Source organism: Cylas formicarius, unplaced genomic scaffold (assembly GCF_029955315.1).
Source record: "Cylas formicarius isolate icCylForm1 unplaced genomic scaffold, icCylForm1.1 PGA_scaffold_7__23_contigs__length_41026272, whole genome shotgun sequence".
Lineage (NCBI taxonomy): Eukaryota > Metazoa > Arthropoda > Insecta > Coleoptera > Brentidae > Cylas > Cylas formicarius.
The window spans coordinates 4777075-4797725 of NW_026844352.1; the positions used below are offsets into that span (position 1 = coordinate 4777075).

At 34.5% G+C, this 20651-nt stretch overlaps 1 protein-coding gene across 1 annotated transcript in view; it reads left to right on the forward strand.

Moving 5' to 3' along the window:
• Nucleotides 1-20651, forward strand: part of LOC132704336 (protein kibra) — a 100127-nt gene that overhangs the window by 26183 nt on the left and 53293 nt on the right. The gene's annotated exons all lie outside the window — the stretch shown is intronic.

Genomic DNA, 20651 nt, shown 5'->3' on the forward strand with positions numbered 1-20651 from the left:
GTTTATTATCTATATTCCTTGGATCATCAATTTTCTTATTGTATGCAATTATAGATTCTACTGTATCTATGTTATTTTTATTTTTCATTGAACTATTAACAAATCCCCATTTTGTAATCATTACCACAGACAGACACACCTGCCTTGGTTTCTAAAGTCTCGTATTCCCCATAATGTATGCGATTGACAGGCAGGCCGGTTCTTCTTGGTAATGAACTGCATTGAAGGTTTTATCAGTGATAATTTAAAATAATAATACAAAAATATTATTATAAAACAAATTTTATTATTATTTATGTTATTTTATTATAATTATTATTAATAAAATTTTATTTTTTTGACAATATTAACAATCATAACATACTGAATAGAACAAACAAGATTAAATAATTAAATTGTAATTTTGTCGTAAAAATCGTTTGGGGGATCAATTTTCCATTATAAGTACTTATAAAAAATATATATAGATTAATTTTTTATGATGAAGTGGTGATGTGATCTTACTCATTTATTAAATCTTGAAATATACATTACTCTTGGTTACTTGCGTGCATAGAAATCGACCCAGTGTAAATTTTTGACTTTAGTATTTTTTTTTTCTAGAAACTGTTCGTCTGAACCAAAAAATAAACATGCTATTTGCTTTTAACCATTCGGATAGCGTTTAATTGTGTTAGCTTGGTGCATACTACACCGCAAAAAGCCGTTCAAGTTATCGCTTCAATCGAAAGTGGACTTCGCCAGCTAGCTGTTGATGCCAATGGTATAAGGAGACTGGATCATTTGCTAGGCGTCCTAGAACAGGCAGAAGGCGAATTAGAACGGCTCGTGATGACTGCTTTATTGTGTCAACAATAATAAGTAGTAGTCACCTTAATGCGGTTCAAGTGCAACAACAGCTCCATGAAGTTCGAAAAGTGGCTATTAGACAGTGGACAGTGAGAAGAAGACTGAAGAAAAATAGCCTGATCCCAAAAACAACTACAATTCATCCAAAACTTACTCCAGACATTGGACCAATGGGGGTCTATTATGTTCTCAGATGAGACCAGAATATGCCTTTTTGGTAGTGAGCGATGAAATAAAAGTGAACCGAATACCGGAAAAGCGATTTGCAATGTAGAGCGGAGCCCTTATGGAGGTGGTTCCTGCGTGATGGACGCCCTTACGGGCGGTCAAGGGGCAGAAGGTTTAACACATGCTAGGTACATCGCCATATGCCGACTACACCGCAAGGATCGTGCAAGATTACATTACAGAAGTCGGTTTTCGAGTTATGGAGTGGCCAGCATGCAGTCTCGACCTGAATCCGATCGAACATTTATGGGATGAGCTAAAACGGAGAATTCCAGCTAGACTTCGTACCCCAACCTCGATCCCAGAGCTTATTGTTGCAGTAGAGGAAGAGTGGCTTAACATTCCACCAGAAACAATGGCGAACTTGATTAGATCTATACTCAAGTGTTGAGTTGCTAATTGTCAATAACCCTATTTGTTTTTAGTAATAAAAAAAATAAAAAAAGAAGTTGAAGTCTGAAGTTCACACACACACGCAAGTTTAGTTTGTTCTGATCCGACAAAGTATTGTCTACAATCGCTATTGGAAAACCTGCCGCTAGTTTTGCTAATTTAACCGACTTTGTATCTCCACCCATGAAAAATTTAGCAACGATGAACACTTAAATTAGATCAGCCTGTATATTTGATCTTCATATTTTTATGGCACTTTAAAAGGTGTCGTCTTCCATGTTTTCTTGCCGTTGATAGGCGATATACATCCGAAACTTCTTCTTCTTCTTCTATATTAAGCACTTCTACCCGTTTTACTTCAATGTAATTTTTATCACAAGTTGTCGTTCCATCTTTTTCGTGGGCGTCCTATACTCCTCCGACCTGTTGGCGATTTATCTCTTGTTATGCTCAATATCTGTTCAGATATTCTATCTATATGTTAATTCCATTCTTGCTTTCTATTTCTTGTCCAGGTGTTAATGTTTTCAATTACACATATGTGTCTTATATTTTCATTTGTTTCTCTATCCCAGAGTGTTTTCCCTGCTATTTTTCTTAATGATTGTAGTTAATGTTTCCGGTCTTGTTTCAGCGGTATATGTTATGACTGGTCGAACTACAGATTTATATATGCGGGATTTTCTTTCGGTTCTTAAGTATTTGTTCTTCCATATCGTATCGTTTAGGCATCCTGCTATTCTATTGGCTTTTGCAGTTTGTTCTCTTATCTCAACCTCTATATTATTATCATGTGATAATCTAATTGCTAAATATTTGATGTTCATTGCCTGGTCTATAATATGTTTATCAAGTTCCTGCTTACATCTAATTGCTAATTACTAATAAAATTAATTAAATTTCTTTGCATTTATATTAAAATGATGTAGTACTCTTTCTCCTTTTTCGTGCCGATTTTGTCATCATATTATCTATCCTTTTTCATAGAAGCTTCCACAGCTGGATTCCTCCTGCGTCAGTTTTTGCTGAATCGAACATGCTGACGTTGTGCCAAACATCCTGTTGGCTTCTTCAGAGCTTGACTGAAACTGGCTCGCATTTTACCCTGTACCTGCTTTATATTGTTTGAGGGGGGTTAAATGATGGGCATAAACACAGTCTCGGATGTGCTGAAGTGTATTTTTGGATGGAACGCTTAATATCTTTAATGTGGAAATTATTATAGTTAAGAGCAGAGGTAAGGTGTTTTAATTCTGGATTCAGTGACTCGGAGTAAGATAGTTTTACGTCTCTGTAAACTAGAGAGTTGATAACCGATGATTTTTGGGCCGGATGGTGATGTGACCATACATTAAGGTATCGCTCTGTGTGCGTAGGTTTTCTGTAAACACATTGACCCAATATTAGGTCTGATTTTCTATTGATAAGAATATTTAAGAATGGGAGGTTTCAACTCAATGGTAAATCGTATATTAGGGTGTATAGAGTTCATATGTCTAAGAAAATCTACTAGGGATTCTTGACCATGAGGCCAAATAACAAAAGTATCATCGGCGTAGTGTTTCCATAATTTTGGTTTTAGATGGAAGGTGTCGAGAGCTTTCTTCTCAAAGGCTTCCATAAATATATTTGCGATGACTGGTGATAGTGGAGAAGTCATAGCTGTTCCCGACGTTCGTTCAAAAATTTAACCGTTATAAGAAAAATATGTTCCAAACAAACATTTTTCAATTAAGTTGAGAAGGTTTGGTCCCAGATTCTCGGATGTTAATATATCTGAAATGATGGTGAGAGTTTCAGGAATAGGAACTTTAGTAAAGAGAGATTCTACGTCGAAACTAACCAGAATGTTTTGTGTGTCTAATGGAATGCTTTTTATTTGTTCAATGAAGTGAAAGGAATTAATTACGAAACGGTCAGTTTTCCCTGCAAAGAGTTTTAACAAGGAAACTAGATATTTTGCTAGAGAATACGTTGGAGAGCCAGTGGTGCAGATTTTTTCACGGATTCTGATAGAGACGAAACCTGAATGATTGATTTAAGGACATAGATGAGCTCTGTAAGAATATCTTGAATCTTTTGCTGATATTCGTTTGTGTTCATGACCACCGTACCATTTCCTTTATCTGTTTTTAGGATTACGATGTCGGAATTAGATTTTAGAGATTTTAGGGCAATGCGTTCAGGCTTTGCTTAAGTATCTAATGTAATGCTTTTTAATTGTTCATTGAAGTTAAAGGATTTAAGTACGAAACTATCAGTTTTCCTTGTAAATGGTTTTAATAAGGAAACTAGAGAATATGTTGGAGAACCAATGGTACTGACAATAGGTCGAAGGGGTAAACCTGGTTTTTGAATGTTTGGGAGTCCGTCGAGACGAGGATTTTTTCACGGAGTCTGTGTTTGTCTATCATTTAGCTCCGTCCCCGTCAAGCAATATATAAGCAGTTACAGAGTAAGCTAACAGGATGATTGGCGAAACGTCAGCAAGTTCGATTCAGCAAAAACCGACGCAGGAGGACTCCAGAAGTTTTGTAAAAGGTATTACATTGCTTCTGTGAGCCGTGTATGGTTTTTACAGGGTTGCTAACCGTGCCCACAAGTCTACCATTGCCCCAAGCGGAAGCACTTCGAGACAAAGTATTGTTGTGGGAGTAAAAAAAATAGAGTCCATGGGGGCGCTAATCCCGCTGACCGTTCGATACCATCTGGCCGAAGCAAGAGCCGCGACAACGCGGCGAAAAAGCTTTTTCGTTATCGGAATAGTGGCCAGGTCATTGGTAATAACGTCGGGTTACGTATCGAAGCGCGGATGTATGATAAATAATTGTAACAAATAAAGCGGGCTCGTGGTGGCATAATATTTTCAGCACGGATAGTACTCAGGAATGATGCGTGCCGAAGCGAGAGGGGATAGTCCTAGACAGAGACGCCGGTACCAACGGAATGCGGTGACGGTCGCGCAACCTCACTCGGAGAAATTTTTTGGATTTTTTTTTTCGATTTTGTATACCGAGACGGGCATCCGTGAATATTGGGGACTTCTGGCGTTGCTCGGCGTCAAGGTTCGTGGATTATTTGCACGTATAAGGTGGATCGGGTACCTACGTACGTTCGTTAGTTTATCGTCGTCGCCATTGAACGGGAATAACGACTCAAATTCCATTTTCAGTCGCGTCGCCTTTTCCGTTATATACAGGGTGTTGAAAAAGTACGCTGCCAAACTTTAAGAAACGATTCCTTGCGCGATTTTAAGACGAAAAGTTCATATAAACATAGGTCCAAAAATGCATACTTTTCAAGATACAGGGTGTTAAAATTTTCTAAAAATATTTATGTTTCCTTTTATAACTTTTATATCGCTTTCGACATTTTTATAAAATTAAGCTAACATCTTTTAATTCTTGAGAGGCGGTTTTTGACACAAAAGCTTTATTTTTATTTTTACTAGTGGAGTCCGCACGGGGTTTGAACTGAATATTTTTAAAGGAAAAAAATGGCACGTCTACTGCTTTTCCTGAAAACAAAAATTATTTTTAAAATCCCCATTCAATTTGGAGCAAATTTGGTGCAAGAAATTGCTTTCGTAGGAAGCACGGTTTTAGCTTAAAAAAATAAAAACCATTTAAATGCATCCTACTATAACCTAAATGCAATTTTGCAATGTTAATTTTTATGTAAAGTCCGCTCTATTTGAAAGTTGGCACGGTGACTAGTGCCCATAAAAAGAAATAAGTATAATTTGTAATAATCTAATGATTCTTTTTTCACGATCATATCTTTTTTATCCCAACTATCATTCACGCGGTGCTTTTTAGCTTTTTTTTATATTTATTAAAACTTGCTTCTACTTCATCATTTTTAAATGTACTTTTTTTTTAATTAAACTAGCAATTTAATAGGAAAACTTAAGAAGCAAAGTGCAATTCAATCGACAATTTACTAGTTAAAAAACCTAAAGTGACATTTGCATAAGATAATAATCCACAAACTTTTGTATTTCTACTTTTTGTTCTATCTTTGAAAATTAACCCAGCAGGTGGGTCTCAAAATATAATGAATAACCCAGTACTTGGCAAATATCTTCCAAGTGAAGTAACTTGGCATAAGGACGGCAACGTTGCTTTTAAGCCGACCGTGTGCGTAGCGACGACGGCTTAGGATTTTTGGCCCCCACTCAATTTTAAAATTACTCGTATTTGGTTTTTGTCATGTGAAAATATGAATGGCATCCGAAACATCTGGGCTCGGTTTAAGCTGTACGGTTTATCTTGAAGGTCGATAAGCCGCTGCGTGCGCTGTGCAATAAATATTTCCGCGGAACGTGTTCGGGAATTTTGGAATTTGCTTACAGGCTTCGACCAAAACCAAATCCATCTCACGTCACGGGATGGACAACCTATTTCATTTTTTAACACCTACCCATCTCGATTCGTTCGGAAATAAGGCTCACATTTATTTGCATAACACAGAAAGACGCGTTTGGTGCGTTACTGCAATTTATCCTTCTTCCTTTGTAGATCCGCTAATGGATTTTTCCACCTTTTCCACTGTCCAATCATCTTCAATCATCTTCTGCCTTATATCTTAGCTTCGATGATATAAGTTGCTGGGTTCCGACCTCGCATGTTGAATAGCTCGGGGTTCTTATTGAGGCTGCCAAGAACCTTTTTATAAAACTTCTGGATTCCCCCTGCGTCGGTTTTTGTTGACCCAAACTAGCTAACGTTTCGCCAATCAGCCTGTTGGTTTCTTCTGAGCTTGACTGAAACCGGATTTACTCTGTACCTGCTTTTATATTGTTTTAAGAGGGGCGGAGCTAAATGAGGGACATAGACACCCTCTCGGGTGACTGATTCCTATATTAGGTAAAGATTCTTAGGTTGCTTATAAATTTCTATAGACTCTCGGATTTTTCGTTGGTAGAAGAATTGATTACATGCAAGAATTTTAGTTTTATCGAATAAAGTTTTATGTCCGGTTTCATGATTGTGTTCGGCAACTGCTGATGAGATTATTTGTCTTAGTTTTAAGCAAAGCCTGAACGCATTGCCCTAAAATCTCTAAAATCTAATTCCGACATCGTACATTGTCACATCACCATCCGGTACAAAAATCATCGGTTATCAACTTTCTCGTTTACAGAGCCATAAAACTATCTCAGTCAGGGTCATTGAAGCCATAATTAAAACACCTTACCTCTGCTCTTCTCTCTAATAATTTCCACATTAAAGATATCAAGCGTTCCATCTTAACATATACTTCACCACAACCTTCCAATAGAGAACGAAAGCAATTTCACAGTTGCCACTGTGGTCCTTCCTTACATTCGAAATATCACTGACCACATATCAAAAGTTCTAAAGAAGTATAACGTCAAAACCAGATTTACCACTTGTCCAAAAATCTCTTCACATCTTCGATACGTCAAAGACAAAGTCCATTTGACATGTCAGGAGTTTACAGCATTCCATGCATATGCGGCAACGAATACATTGGACGAAAAATATCAACTAGGCTCAAAGACTATGAAAGAGCCTTACGACCAAGACATGGACACGGATGGTGATGCATTAAGTTATCGGTCTGTGTGCGTAGGTTTTCTGTAAACGCAATGACCCAATGTTAGGTCTTATTTTTTTATTTATAAGAATATCTAAGAATGGGAGGTTGTTATTAGTTTCTATTTCAATGGTAAAACGTAGTAGAGTTTAAATGTTTAAGAAAATCTACTTAGGATTCCTGATCATGAGGGCAAATAACAAAAGTATCATCGACTGAGCGTTTCCATAATCTTGGTTTTAGATGGAATATGTCGGGGTATATATGTATATATGGGTATAATCGCGATAACTGGTGGAGAACCCATAGTTGTTCCTAACGTTCTTCAAAAATTTGACCGTTATAAGAAAAATATGTTCCAGCATTTTTCAATTAAGGTGACAAGGTTTGGTTCCAGATTTTTGGATTTTAATATATCTGAAGTGATGATGGTGAGCGTTTCAGGAATAAGAACTTTAGTAAAGAGGGATTCTACGTCGAAACTAACCAGAATATTTTGTGTATCTAATGGAATGCTTTTTATTTGTTCAATGAAGTGAAAGGAATTAATTACGAAACGGTCAGTTTTCCCTGTAAAGGATTTTAACAAGGAAGCTAGATATTTTGCTAGAGAATACGTTGGAGAGCCAGTGGTGCAGATTTTTTCACGGATTCTGATAGAGACGAAACCTGAATGATTGATTTAAGGACATAGATGACCTCTGCAAGAATATCTTGAATCTTTTGCTGATATGCGTTTGTGTTCATGACCACCGTACCATTTCCTTTTTCCGTTTTTAGGATTATGATGTCGGAATTAGATTTTAGAGATTTTAGGGAATGCGTTCAGGTATTGCTTAAGACTAAGACAAATAATCTCATCAGCAGTTGCCGAACACAATCACGAAATCCGACATAAAAATTTTATTCGATAAACCTAAAATTCTTGCATGTAATCAATTCTTCTACCAACAAAAAATCCGAGAGTCTATAGTAATCTATAAGCAACCTAACAATCTTTACCTGTCACCAATATGGGAATCAGTTATCCAAGACGGTGTTTATGCCTCGCCCTCCTCAAACAGTATAAAAGCAGGTACAGAGTAAAATACGAGCCATTTTCGGTCAAACTCTGAAGAAGCTAACAGGATGATTCACGAAACGTTAGCTAGTTCGAGTCAACAAAAACCAAAGCAGGAGGAATCCAGAAGTTTTATAAAAAGTATTACAGTAGCCTGTGAAAGTTTCTTTGAAAAAAAAAGCTAAGAACCTCTTCATTCGTCACTCCAATTGTCCATGAGATCTTTAGAATTTTCCTTTCAGAAGCCTCCAGTTTGTTCGTCGTATTTACCTTCAAGGTCGAACCCAAGACCAAGACCAATATCGAATCATGTTTTAAATTTCACGGGCTTGTTCAATGCGGACCGTTCTTCATGCAACCATGTTTTGGTTAGTTTAATTTATTGAAAAAAAACTTCTTTTTCAATTGTGTTTTCTCTCCTAATGTGAGATAGGTTGAGCTCCAAATGAAAGGCCTATAATAAGAAACCTAGAAAAAGAAGGAGAGAAACTAAAATAAAATTGTAGTTTTATTCAAAAAATAAGAAAAACGAGGATAAAATAAAAGAACTTTTTTTTCAATTGTGTTTTCTTGTACTTAGGATAAACAAATTAGCACCACATATGGTACATCTGGCCCATTTTTCACCTCGAGTGTCTTCGGAAAATCTTCCATGGCAAAACAAACACCAGCATTATTGTCGTCTTCATCAGTTGAGTCCTCATAATGTACAGAAGCTTCCGAATCTGAGCTGCTTGATACAATTTTAGCCTTTTTAGTACTTTTAGTTTTGGATTATTTATCCTTTGTTCCCGAAGACTTTTTTTTAGTTTTTTTTGTAAGGGATTTTTCCAAGTTCTTTTTGTATGGAGTAGATATTATGAAACTTGCTTTACCTTTGCTTTTAATAGAATTTGCACCATAATTTGATGACACTAATCAAACATTTTTGGAGAGATCAGCAAATCACATTTATCAGACTTGATCTTGGTTTCGTTTCTTAGACTCAGGAAGATCCACAGCCAAATCTAAAGTACCCTCATTTTCATTATGAGTTGTTTCTTTTAATGGCATACTTTGCTCTTCTTCCAAGAAGTCAGTGTCCCTAAGGTAGATGACAGGCCTATATTGCTCCAGGAGGTGCACCTTCCATTAAATGTCACTAATAAAGGTGGAAAATACCAGAAGCATTCATAGCTGTCATAACCGTGTAAAGTTATAGCACAAACCTTTTTTCCTTACTTGACTTTGTTTGTTATCGTGATTTTTCCAATATTTCGAAAATGCAGTAGTCGGCTAATTGTTTCGCCAAAACCTCAGGTAAAGGCTGTTTCCTACCTAGAGATAATTTTATAAAATGAACAAGCAGTTATCCAATCCATTTCAAAATAAGTGCACCGCTTTTTTGATAAATTGGCAAACGTGACAGTAAAGGTATTATACAAACATCAAATATATCAAGTTGTCAAACAAATGTGAAGTAGTTTTGTTAAAATTGATTGCGCCTTTTGCGACATTGGACGTTTTGGAGGAAGTACTATTTAAAATTATGACATTAGATTTCTCATATTAAGATCCTCGTTGTATCTGGTATTAGGGACCTTGCGCGGAAATTATTTACATATATTTTTTCTAAATATCACTTTTCAAACAACAAAGCAAATAAGCAAAACCTATTTAATTTATCACCTTTTAAAAATCAAAATCAACTCAAAGGGAAAACTTTGATATTGCGCAAATGGACTTTCTTTGTCTGCGAAAAATATTAAAGATTCTTCTCTGGATTACCATGAAGACGCCACCGCTGATTTATTTGAACAACTAGCCAAAAGTACATGTATAATAACATTCATTTATTTTCACGAAGATTATACCAAAAAGCAATTAATTGAGGTTCTACAAAGCTTGAACCTACAAAAGGAATACGTCTGTGATAATTATGCAAAAAATCTAGGACATACAGTTTTAAGGCTTCCACCCTACCACTGTATATTTAATCCCATTGAACATGTTTGGCACCAACTGAAATCTGCCATTCACCGTAACAATGCTTTTCCCCGTGTTAACTCCAATGTCCTCATACTTATAGAAAGTTTTTAACATCCCTCCACAAAGTTGGGCAAATTTTGTTAAACATATAGAAAAAGCAGAACAATCGTGTGTCGATATTGCAAATAATATTGAACAAATAATTATTAGAACTGGCGATGATAGCGATAGTGATACTGATATATTATGTGAATAATTTTAAGTAATTTAAGTAGGTAATAAAAATAATTTAATTTTATTATAGATTTAAACATAAATACATAAATAAATAAATAAATATTGTTTAGTATCTTTCCTAACAAAACCCCAAATAATTAAATTCTAAGCAAAGTGCGGACCTGTTCAGCCATATTTCATTCTTACAGCTTGCCCGGGTCTTTCCTTAATTCGCATCAGTTAGTCACTTTCTTATATCTATGAACAGACTTTACCTTTCGTCTATGTTATGCTCTCGTATTCAGTAAATTGGAGATACTCCAATTCAGTTGATTATTATTATCAACGTTCACTTCGATTAGCTTCGAAAGGCATTTGGAATCTCCTGCGATACGTCGTAACGCTCTCGAATATTTGAAGTGCGTCGAAAGACCCGAGCACCGCCATATTATACCTAGCAATATAATCTTGCATACAGGTATGTCCGAAAGAATGCTACTGCGCCAAATAGGGAGAAGAAATCTTTTCGAGTTCCGTAAAAGCGATGATTTTTTTACATCGATTCCGTGCCCGATGCGAGAGGCCTCGTATATTTAATAAAGTTGCACAAAAACCCAGTCGGATATTTCAAATATTGCGAATCGTAACCGGTATCGCGCGACGATAGTGAAAAAGCGGACTTCTTCGGCGAGTCTCGTTTCTTCCAGTCAAATGTTTTCCATCGTAGAACTTTTTTTTTTATTTTTTCTCTCAAGTAGTATTTTTAAGAAGGTTTAAGAGGGAGGGAGGAGGCACCACTGACGTGAGACAACACGTTTCCTCATGCGAGATAATAAGCAACTGTAAATTAGGGTCACATTAATTGACTTCCAATGGAAAGTCATATGACAGGTAGTTTTGTCGGATTAATAAATATGATAATAATTATACTACAAAATTATTACATGTAAGTCATGTAAGAAAATATTTACTACAAATGTGCTATATAGTTTTTGTACATGTGATGATGTAAAATGACTGAAAACACCAAAGGTCTTGTGAAATTACAATATCTAATTTGTAAAATGTAAATAGAATGTAAAAGGACATTTCTTGTATGTATTGTAAATTTAATTTAAATACTGTAAAGTATTTGGTAACTTCTAGAAAGAATTGAGGCTTCCAAAAATCTTCTTGGTTGCGCATTTTGATTGAAAACAGTCTAACTATGTTTGAAGTAGTGTATGATAGATAGATGGTTTATTGACTACTTTACAATATCATTGTTTGTAGCAAGTCATACAAAGGAAAAAAAATTAAATTGAATATATGTAAGTATTTGCTAACATAAAATTGTATATAACGACATAATATACTAAATCTAGATATGCAACGTATATACCTTCACAATAACAGGCCAACAAATAAAAAAATAAATTTATATGTATATAGCACAGAACAATCATTAAAATACAATCAATGCACAACGCCCCGCAACACAGAGAGTTTTGTTTTGATTTCTGCAACCTGTATCTCGGAAGCACGAGATTATTTGCACTCCTGGTGTCATACCTAAGAGAATCAGAACCCCTCTGCAAACTATCGGTCTTGGAGTATATCTCAAGAACACTTTGGTATATAAATATACATGGAACCGTCATTATTTTATGTTTAATAAGCAATGGCTTACAGTGTTCGTTAAAATTTGAATTTGTAATTGTCCGTAGTGCCTTGTTTTGCATCCTAAATATTTTAATGCCATAAGAGGAGTTACCCCACAGTATGGTGGCATAGTTTATACGCGAGTGAAATAAACCATGTGTGGCTCTTCATCAAAATTACTTTTTTTCTTCCCCTTTTGTTTTCACACATTTATTTATTTAAATTATTTAAATTAATTAATTGATTAAATTATTTAAATTTATTGTTTATTTAAAATATGCAAGTCAAATGTAGCAAATAAACAAATTCACAATCATTTAATTTTTTGAATGTTATTTTTAACATATTCAACTTTTAAAATAGAATCATTATTTTTATACTGAAATTAAAAAAAATACAATTTATTCAAGTAAATAATGCTGGTAGTAACAAGAAGCAAAGTTTTTGAAATTTATATTTATATTTAAATTTAAAAACTTCCTTTAGTTATAATTTATATAAGTTTATTACAGTAACTAGGAAACAAATGGAAAAAAGATTCCAAAACATATTAAAAAACAAAACATTTTTAAAAAATTAAAAGTATTTAAAAAAACATTAATTGTTCACATTTTCACATTTTCTTGCGCAATTGCTTTTCGAGGAAGTCGCCTTTCGCGATTTGGTTCCCATATCCGGATTCTCGTTAGTTATATACGAGGTATGTTCAAAAAGTGATGTGACTTAAGTTTTATCAAGAAGTATTTATTCATCAAAATTAATGTTGTCCCCCTTCTCCCAGATATAATACACTTTATCAACGTTCAATCCTGGAAGCACTGCAAAATCCATGAATTGTGTTCCCACAATTCCGGACGTTTTCTTGGTATTGCTTCTCGCAAACGGCGCATAACTTCACGACCTCGTGGTAAGAGCTTTTGTTGTAGTATGCCACCATAATCGAAGAAAACAGTAAGCAAAACCTTGACATTAGATCGAATTTCACGTGCTTTTTTGGTTTTGGCGGTTCTGGGTTGTTCCATTGAGACGACTGGGCTTTGGTTTCGACGTCATAGCCATATGCGTAGCCCGCCCAATTACAAAGATCACCTTACTTTTGGAGTACACCATATATCTTTGAATTGGTTCAAAAACTTTGAATTGGTTGGGAGAAACAAAAATATAGTATAAAGGAAAACAAATGTCAAAAACTTCTATGAAGCTTGAATATCTAATATTGTTATAGAGTTGCTTCTCTATTACTACGTAGTAAAGTTGTTCTCCGCTTAAATCGGGAAATAACAATTTATTTATCATCTGGATATTATTAGCTTATATTTGTTTTTGTTGCGAGTTATATTTGTTTGTTGTTACAAGTAAAAAGAAATGGAAATTAAAAAGAAACTGTGGACCCAGAAAGAACAAACACCGATAATAATGAAATAACCATTTGGAAAAATGTGATGAAGAAGAAAATAAAAAAGTAAGTAAATTGAAATGTTTAAAAAAAAATAAAGATACGTAGGTATATGCGATGAAATATTATTATGTAGTCATTTCGTTCCGATGGGTTCTAAAAACTGTTACATTTTGTCATATGTTCGGATCGGTAATATCCACGTCCTTTAAAATAGGAAAAAATGACAAACATATTTTAAACAGTGTACATGTTGTCAAGTATTTGTTCTCATCTTAAGTCGATAAAGAAATTGGAAAAGGAGAATTATGTTGTAAAATCTTTGTTGGTGAAGCCTCAATTTTTGGATATTTTGGGCCATTACTTGGTGTTAGTACCATAAAATTGATTCTTTTTTACACGATTAAATTTATGACCACAAAAACAACTTTTATATATAACTAAAACTCAATGTCTACTTACCTAGTCGCGTAAAATTAAAAATAACATATAATTTCACTCTTCAAACTGGACCGTCAAAGCAAACTCTCTGAGCTCCATATAATGACCGCAAAATTACAAATCTTCGTAAAGTGCTGCCTTTTATATGTCGGGATTTTTTCTTAAACTAGTAAAACAGTCAAATCTGAATGGTACACAACCATTTGTTTGCCGAAAGCCTTCGAAGAAATTAGAAAAACCAACCGCTGAAGACGAATCACTCTCGACGACGACAATGCTAGCTCTCACCGATCAGTGCGAGCAAAGAACCTTTTGAGCATTAAAAACGTTGATTTGATGAGCCATCCACCATGTAGACCTGATTTAGTACCTAATGACTTCTTTTTATTCCCATACATTAAGAACTAGTTACGTGGGCAACGATTTTTGACACCAAAAGAAGCGATTGATGCGTTTAAAAAGCATGTTTTGGAGGTGCCTGAATCCATGTGGGAAACGTGCTTTGATGATTGGTTTTATCGAATGCAAAAGTGTATTGATCATCTGGGTCAATATTTTGAGAAACAATAAACTTATATTTGTTGGTAGCTTATAGTTTTTTTATTATAAATCCTGAAATATAAGAGGTCGCCCTCGTACTCCCATGAATTCTCTGTAATTTTACAATGTTAGCCTGTAAATGTTGTTTAAAATTACAACTTCTACTGTTTTTTTTAACCAGTTTTACATTATAATGTAAAATTATAAAGTTATTTCAAAAATATGGAAATTTACGTAGTATGGCCTGCATTGCTTTACCAAATTGTTGTCTGAACTGAAATTGGCTCCCGTTCTACGATGTACCATAGAGTTATTTGTAAAATAGGATTCAAATACCGCCGGCTAACTTTAATATCTCGATCTCATGGATATCTTTCCGTCCCGTGGCTACCCTCACTCTTAAGAAATCTAAGACAAAGGACATCCTAACTTTTCGTAGACCGAGGATCATCCTTCTTCTTCTTTGCTTTTCACAAATAGTTGGGCAAGACTACTGTGGCCATTCCCCCAATATCCATGTCTGTCGAGGAATCTTTTCTGTTGGTCGTAGGACAACGCGTAAACAAGAGATGTAACCAATATTTGCGAAAAAGGACTTTGACCGATACCTAAGAAAACCGTTTTGTCTAGTTGATATTTTTCGTCCGGTCTCTCCATTGTGTTCTTTGCCGCATATGCATGGAATGCTGTAAACTCCTGGCATCTCAAATGGAATTTTTGTCCTTGACGGATCGAAGACGTTGAGAGATTTTTGGTAAAGTGGTAAATCTGGTTTTGACGTTATATTTCTTTAGAACTTTTGATATGTGGTCAGTGATGTTTTAAATGTAAGGAAGGACAACAGTGGCAAGTGTAGGATTGCTTTCGGTTTCATTGCTATTGCAAGGTTGTGGTGAAGTGTATTTTGTGATGGAACGTTTAATATCTTTAATGTGGAAATTACTAGAGAGAAGAGCAGAGGTAAGGTGTTTTAATTCTGGATTCAGTGACTTGGGCTGAGATAGTTTTAGATGTTAGGTCTGATTTCCTATTGATAAGAATATCTAAGAATGGGAGGTTACTATAAGTTTTCAACTCAATAGTAAAGCGTAGGTTAGTTTGTATAGAGTTTAAATGTCTAAGAAAATCTGCTGGGGATTCTTGGCCAAATAACAAAAGTATCATTGACGTAGTGTTTCCATAATTGTGATTTTAGATGAGCTTTCTTCTCAAAGAAATAAATATATTCGCGATGACTGGTGATGGTGGAGAACCCATAGCTGGTCCCCAGAATATCTTCTGCGTCTAATGTAATGCTTTTTATTTGTTCAATGAAGTGAAAGGAATTAAGTACGAGACTATCAGTTTTCCGTATAAAGGATTTTAAGAAGGAAGCTAGATATTTTGCTAGAGAATACGTTGGAGAACCAATAGTGCTGATAATAGGTCGAAGGGGTAATCCTGGTTTGTGGATCTTTGGGAGTCCGTAAAGATGAGAAATTTGAGAGTCATGAGGGGTGACAGATTTTTCTCTGATAGAGGAGAAGCCCTAATGACAGATTTACGGTTCCGTGATACAGATGACGTAAGATCTTTTTTTAAGTTGACGATATGATCCGTCTGTAAGAATAAGTTGAATCTTTTCCTGATATTCATTTCTGTTCATGACCACCGTAGCGTTTCCTTTATCTGTTTTCAGGATTACGATGTCCGTATTAGATTTTAGACATTTTAGGGCAATGCGTTCCGGCTTTGCAATATTATATTTAGGAGGTTTTGACTTTTTAGGAATTTTTGCGGTTTCAAATCGAATTGAGATGGCAGTTTGTTTAGAATAAACTTGACATTTGAGTGATTTCCTTTTTCGGGATAAACTCTTGGAAAATTATCCAATAAGTTTGATAAACGCCATTTTACGTCACGAGTTGGGTATGACGAGTGACCGCAGAAGTTTGTAGATGTGTGGAATGAACTTTTTCTACGACCATTGGTTTTGGCGCACATTTTTGTAAAGCAGCACTAATATTTTCACTAAATGCTATATCTGAATAGGGAGAATACCATCCGCGGTTAAAATTTACCGAAAACACCCCATCCGCAAGTCCGTGACTAAAACAGTACAGGAATAGCAACGAAGCTGACTTTTACACATCGACGAAACCCAATCCAGCAAAATGTGTATGCAGAAGCCATTTACAGTTGCAGTAAAATTAATTTTATTGACCTTTTTCGTTTTGCTTCGTTCTTGATTGGTTTTTTAATTACACACAGCCGTGCCAGCTAGTTAGTTTTAATGAATACGCGTCACGAGAAATAGAAAATATATGATTGCATTGGGGGAAGCCTCTTCAATTACAGAACTTTATAAAACATCGAAACGATATCGCATTTCCGGATAGAAGATTTATAATTTATATATTGGCGTAATATATTTCACTTATATTTGAACAAGTGTCTTTTTTAAGGAAAATTTATGCTCCACTGAAAACCTTTACCTTTACACGGCAACACTTAAATACTAAACTTCTTAAAAAATTAGAATTGAAGCTAAATTTAAGTACAGAAACAGAAAAAGACCTGAAAATTAGACCTGATATAAGTATAATCGAAGAGCTTTGTTGTAAAGTTAATTAAAGAAATGAAACTATAATTGTGGTTTTGAAAAATATCTCTGTGTTTCTTTTTTTTGCACATATATTGCGTTTTTAGTCTCTTGGTCGGTCCAGAAATATCATATGGAATTTGTTTTGTATAAACTTTACTAATCATAACATACAAAAAAATGTTGGTGCGTAAACGAACCACTGGGAAAAAACATTAAATAATGTTTTGGGGCACATGAGATGTAACATATAATTTATACATAAATATACAAAAGAAATTCAAATTCGATAGAAAACAACTAAAAATAGATTGTTTTCCAAATAGAACCTGATTTGATACAAAAAAATGCATATTTTATGGCATCACTGGCAACACCCGGTTTAATTTTTGGTGATATTTTACAAAGCATGAAGTATGTAAATGCACATTACAATTATTACAAACGAAAATTGTGTGGATGTGGCAGGTTCTACATCTCATTCGGGCTTTATTAGCGTGAACAATCATGAGGTGACCTTGATTATCATAACGCACTTCATCTATGGCAGGTGCAAGGTTTCTTTGAATAATTGTTTTATCAGTTTTTAAAAGTCGCAAAGCAATGTAAGATTTAAATCCAATCAATCACTCCGTCATCAAAAAACATAAAAAATATTTCAAGCGGAGTTTTTCCACAAAGCCTATTTTTTAGTTCCTCACATGATCTAAATTCATCGGATATAGGTGTGTGAGTGTACTCAATCAGACCTTTCTTCCATTTGACAGTAGAAGCAGCAGAAAGCATACGTCTTCTTTTGAATTCCAGGGTTTCATCATCTGATGAGTTCCATTCAGGTTCAGTAGTTGATGAATTACAGGAATGTTGAAGGACAGCTGTATCATTCGGTGTATGTAACTCGAAAGTTCCACCTAAATCAATTTTTCCCCAAACTCTTGTAGATTTATGTTATCGTTCATTCGTCAGTCAAGGTGTCCACGTCGGGTAGAATATAGACCGCGTCAATATGTTCTGTAAATATTTTTTCACGTTATTTTTAGGATAAATAGCTACAATACATAAGAATACGTAAATCCAAATAATACTTACGACTTTCATTGTTATTGTACTCATCCATCACGATCTCCTCCATAGCCGCCTCTAATTCCTTTTGAATAAAGCATAATCAATATAGTATTTCCAATGTATGTTTTCTGCGATGTAATCTACATGCTATAGACTTAACAAAAATGGCAATACAAATCCAAAATAATTTTTTTGGATTTACTTGAAAATGTGATACAAATGTATGTACAGCTTTTGTTAACTTTTGAAGTCATATATAAGATCTTTCCTTTACACATAAATTAGACATTTCTATGGTTTTATGTCCTTTAGTAGTGTTAATAATAAAATTTCTAAATGAATGCGCAAAAATATTTCCTGGATAGGACAAAAAAGACCATAGAATAGGTGGTGCATTAACGTACTACTGGGACAAAATGGGTTAAATTGGGGTTGCTCAGTTTTTAAGTGGCTTTAATGGGTGCTTTTCATAAGTCCTCATTAAACTGGACTTGTTCGCTTTTTTATTAGTTTTTATCCAGTGCAATTTTTGGCTGTAAAATCCAAAAAAAAAATTAATTTGGGTCTACATTCGTTAAAAAAGCGGATTTTAAAATATCTTTGCTACTTGTACCAAATCAAATATTTGAAAACTTTTGTAAAAACATTAAAATTGTTGACGTTAGCTACCAATAATTTGCCAATAAAGGAAATGTAATATAACTTTGAGTTAAATTTTTTTATTAATAATTTAAAATATGGTTTATACTTACAATTTACTGAACAAAAAAAATTGGTGCCATCCCATTTTCTTCGCTCCTTACTATGTTTTTTGGATCCCTCTCGCCAGCAGCAGCAATCTTGAACGAATTGGCAGAATTCTAAAAATTGAGAATTGAGAAAATCTGGGGTCGCTTATAGACACGAAACTTCGCTTTGAAAAATACATCTTGGCAAGGGGCCATTGGTCGTTTAAAATGATTGTATAGCTCAAGGCACATTCTAATTGAAAATCTTTAAAAAAAATTACCATTGTGGTGTCGTATATTGAAAAAAATTCAAAGTGCTGCCTGAGGTTTATTTACTTCACAAGCTGAAGGATGCGGAATGTGAAAAGGCGTGGTTTCGTCTACCGCTACTGCATTTCATTACAACTTAAACGAAATACCTCTCAGAATTTTTTTTTAGGGTATAAAATCGCTAAATATCGTAACGTTAACGATTTGGTCAAAATTAAATATGATTTTCCTTCTTTGGTGCGTTTTAATAAATCGATAACAAACTGGATTGAAAAGCATACCATTAGATTATAATTAACAGATAATAAAGTCACCATCACGGAATATTATTTTAAATTTCCTTTTTTTTCTGTTAATGCTATCCATAGACTAGAAAGTCCTGTTTTTTTTTTTTAATTTCAGTCACGTGCAATGTTAGTGTAACAGGTTTTCTTATAACATATAATATTTTTATTAGAATTAAAGTTTGAATTAATAATGCCAGTCATATTTCGAATAAAAATAAATAAAATGAAAGGTTTTTTTTTAATTAAAAAATTAAATAATTTAATAATTAATAAAAAATTATTAAATATGTTTAGATGTGATCTTTCGCCCTTTCTTGCTTAATTTATACAACTATTTAAAAAAAAAATGAACTACTCTAAAAACCAACAAGAACACCGTTAACAAAACTTGAAGACACTGAAAATGCAAACTACCTAACAAGTGGACTGCAGAGAAGGAGGACGCAGACGCTAATGGTAGCTTTATCCCTTTGGTTTATTGACAGCAGACCATCTTTTCTTTTTAAAATGTTAAAGAAATCTTTTAGAAGTAATTGATGAGCAGTTAATCAGCCCTAACACTTGATATACGTGAGCAACTGAAAGTTGAGATTTAATGGGGTCATTATTAAATTCTTTCAGAAATAAACTACAAACCTGTTGTTTTTCTGTTTGTATTTTTACTATTATTATTTCAAAAAAGAATTCAATATGGCGTTTCTTCGCCTTTTTCATCTTCATCGCCAGGTGAATTCCTCACAAGATACTACAAGATAAATATATACAGTCCAGCCTGAGGCTAATCAAACTTAACCCTGGTAAACCAGACTAAAACCTAGTTTATTTAGATAGCGTATAAACTTAAATAAATCCGGAAAGCAAGTAAACATATCATTATCTACTGTTGTCAATGCAATAACCTACGCCTAGTGACAGGAACCAATAAATAAATAAATAAATAAAAAATATGTCCCGTGAGTCAGTACTAGCCGTACTACCTGCTGGTGAAATAAATAAATTTTGAAAAGGGCTTTGAAAACATCCGATTGCTTCCAAACCCGTGGCGTAACATCGCGGAAATGTCCGAAGTGGCTAAGTTCCGTAGGAAACGAAACTGACGTGGTAAAGTGACGCTTCCCGCACGTGTTTTACAGACGAGAGTAGAAAAAGAATTATGAGGATGAATGCTGTTATGAGAAAAACTTTCTTGTATGTTGCTTTTTTAGCAGGTGTTGCTCGGAAATATCCTTTAGTAAATTTAAATCGAAAATAATTTGTCTCAGTGCAAGTACTAAAAACAAAATAGCAATGCTGTGTGTCATTAGCAAAAGCTCGCACCTTGCCTAAGAAGTTCTGAAGTGTTAATTATAAAAAAAATTAAGACCAAGTATAGAGCCTTGGGGCACCCCAGAAACCGCATTAAAGGTCTCTGAAAAAACACAATCCA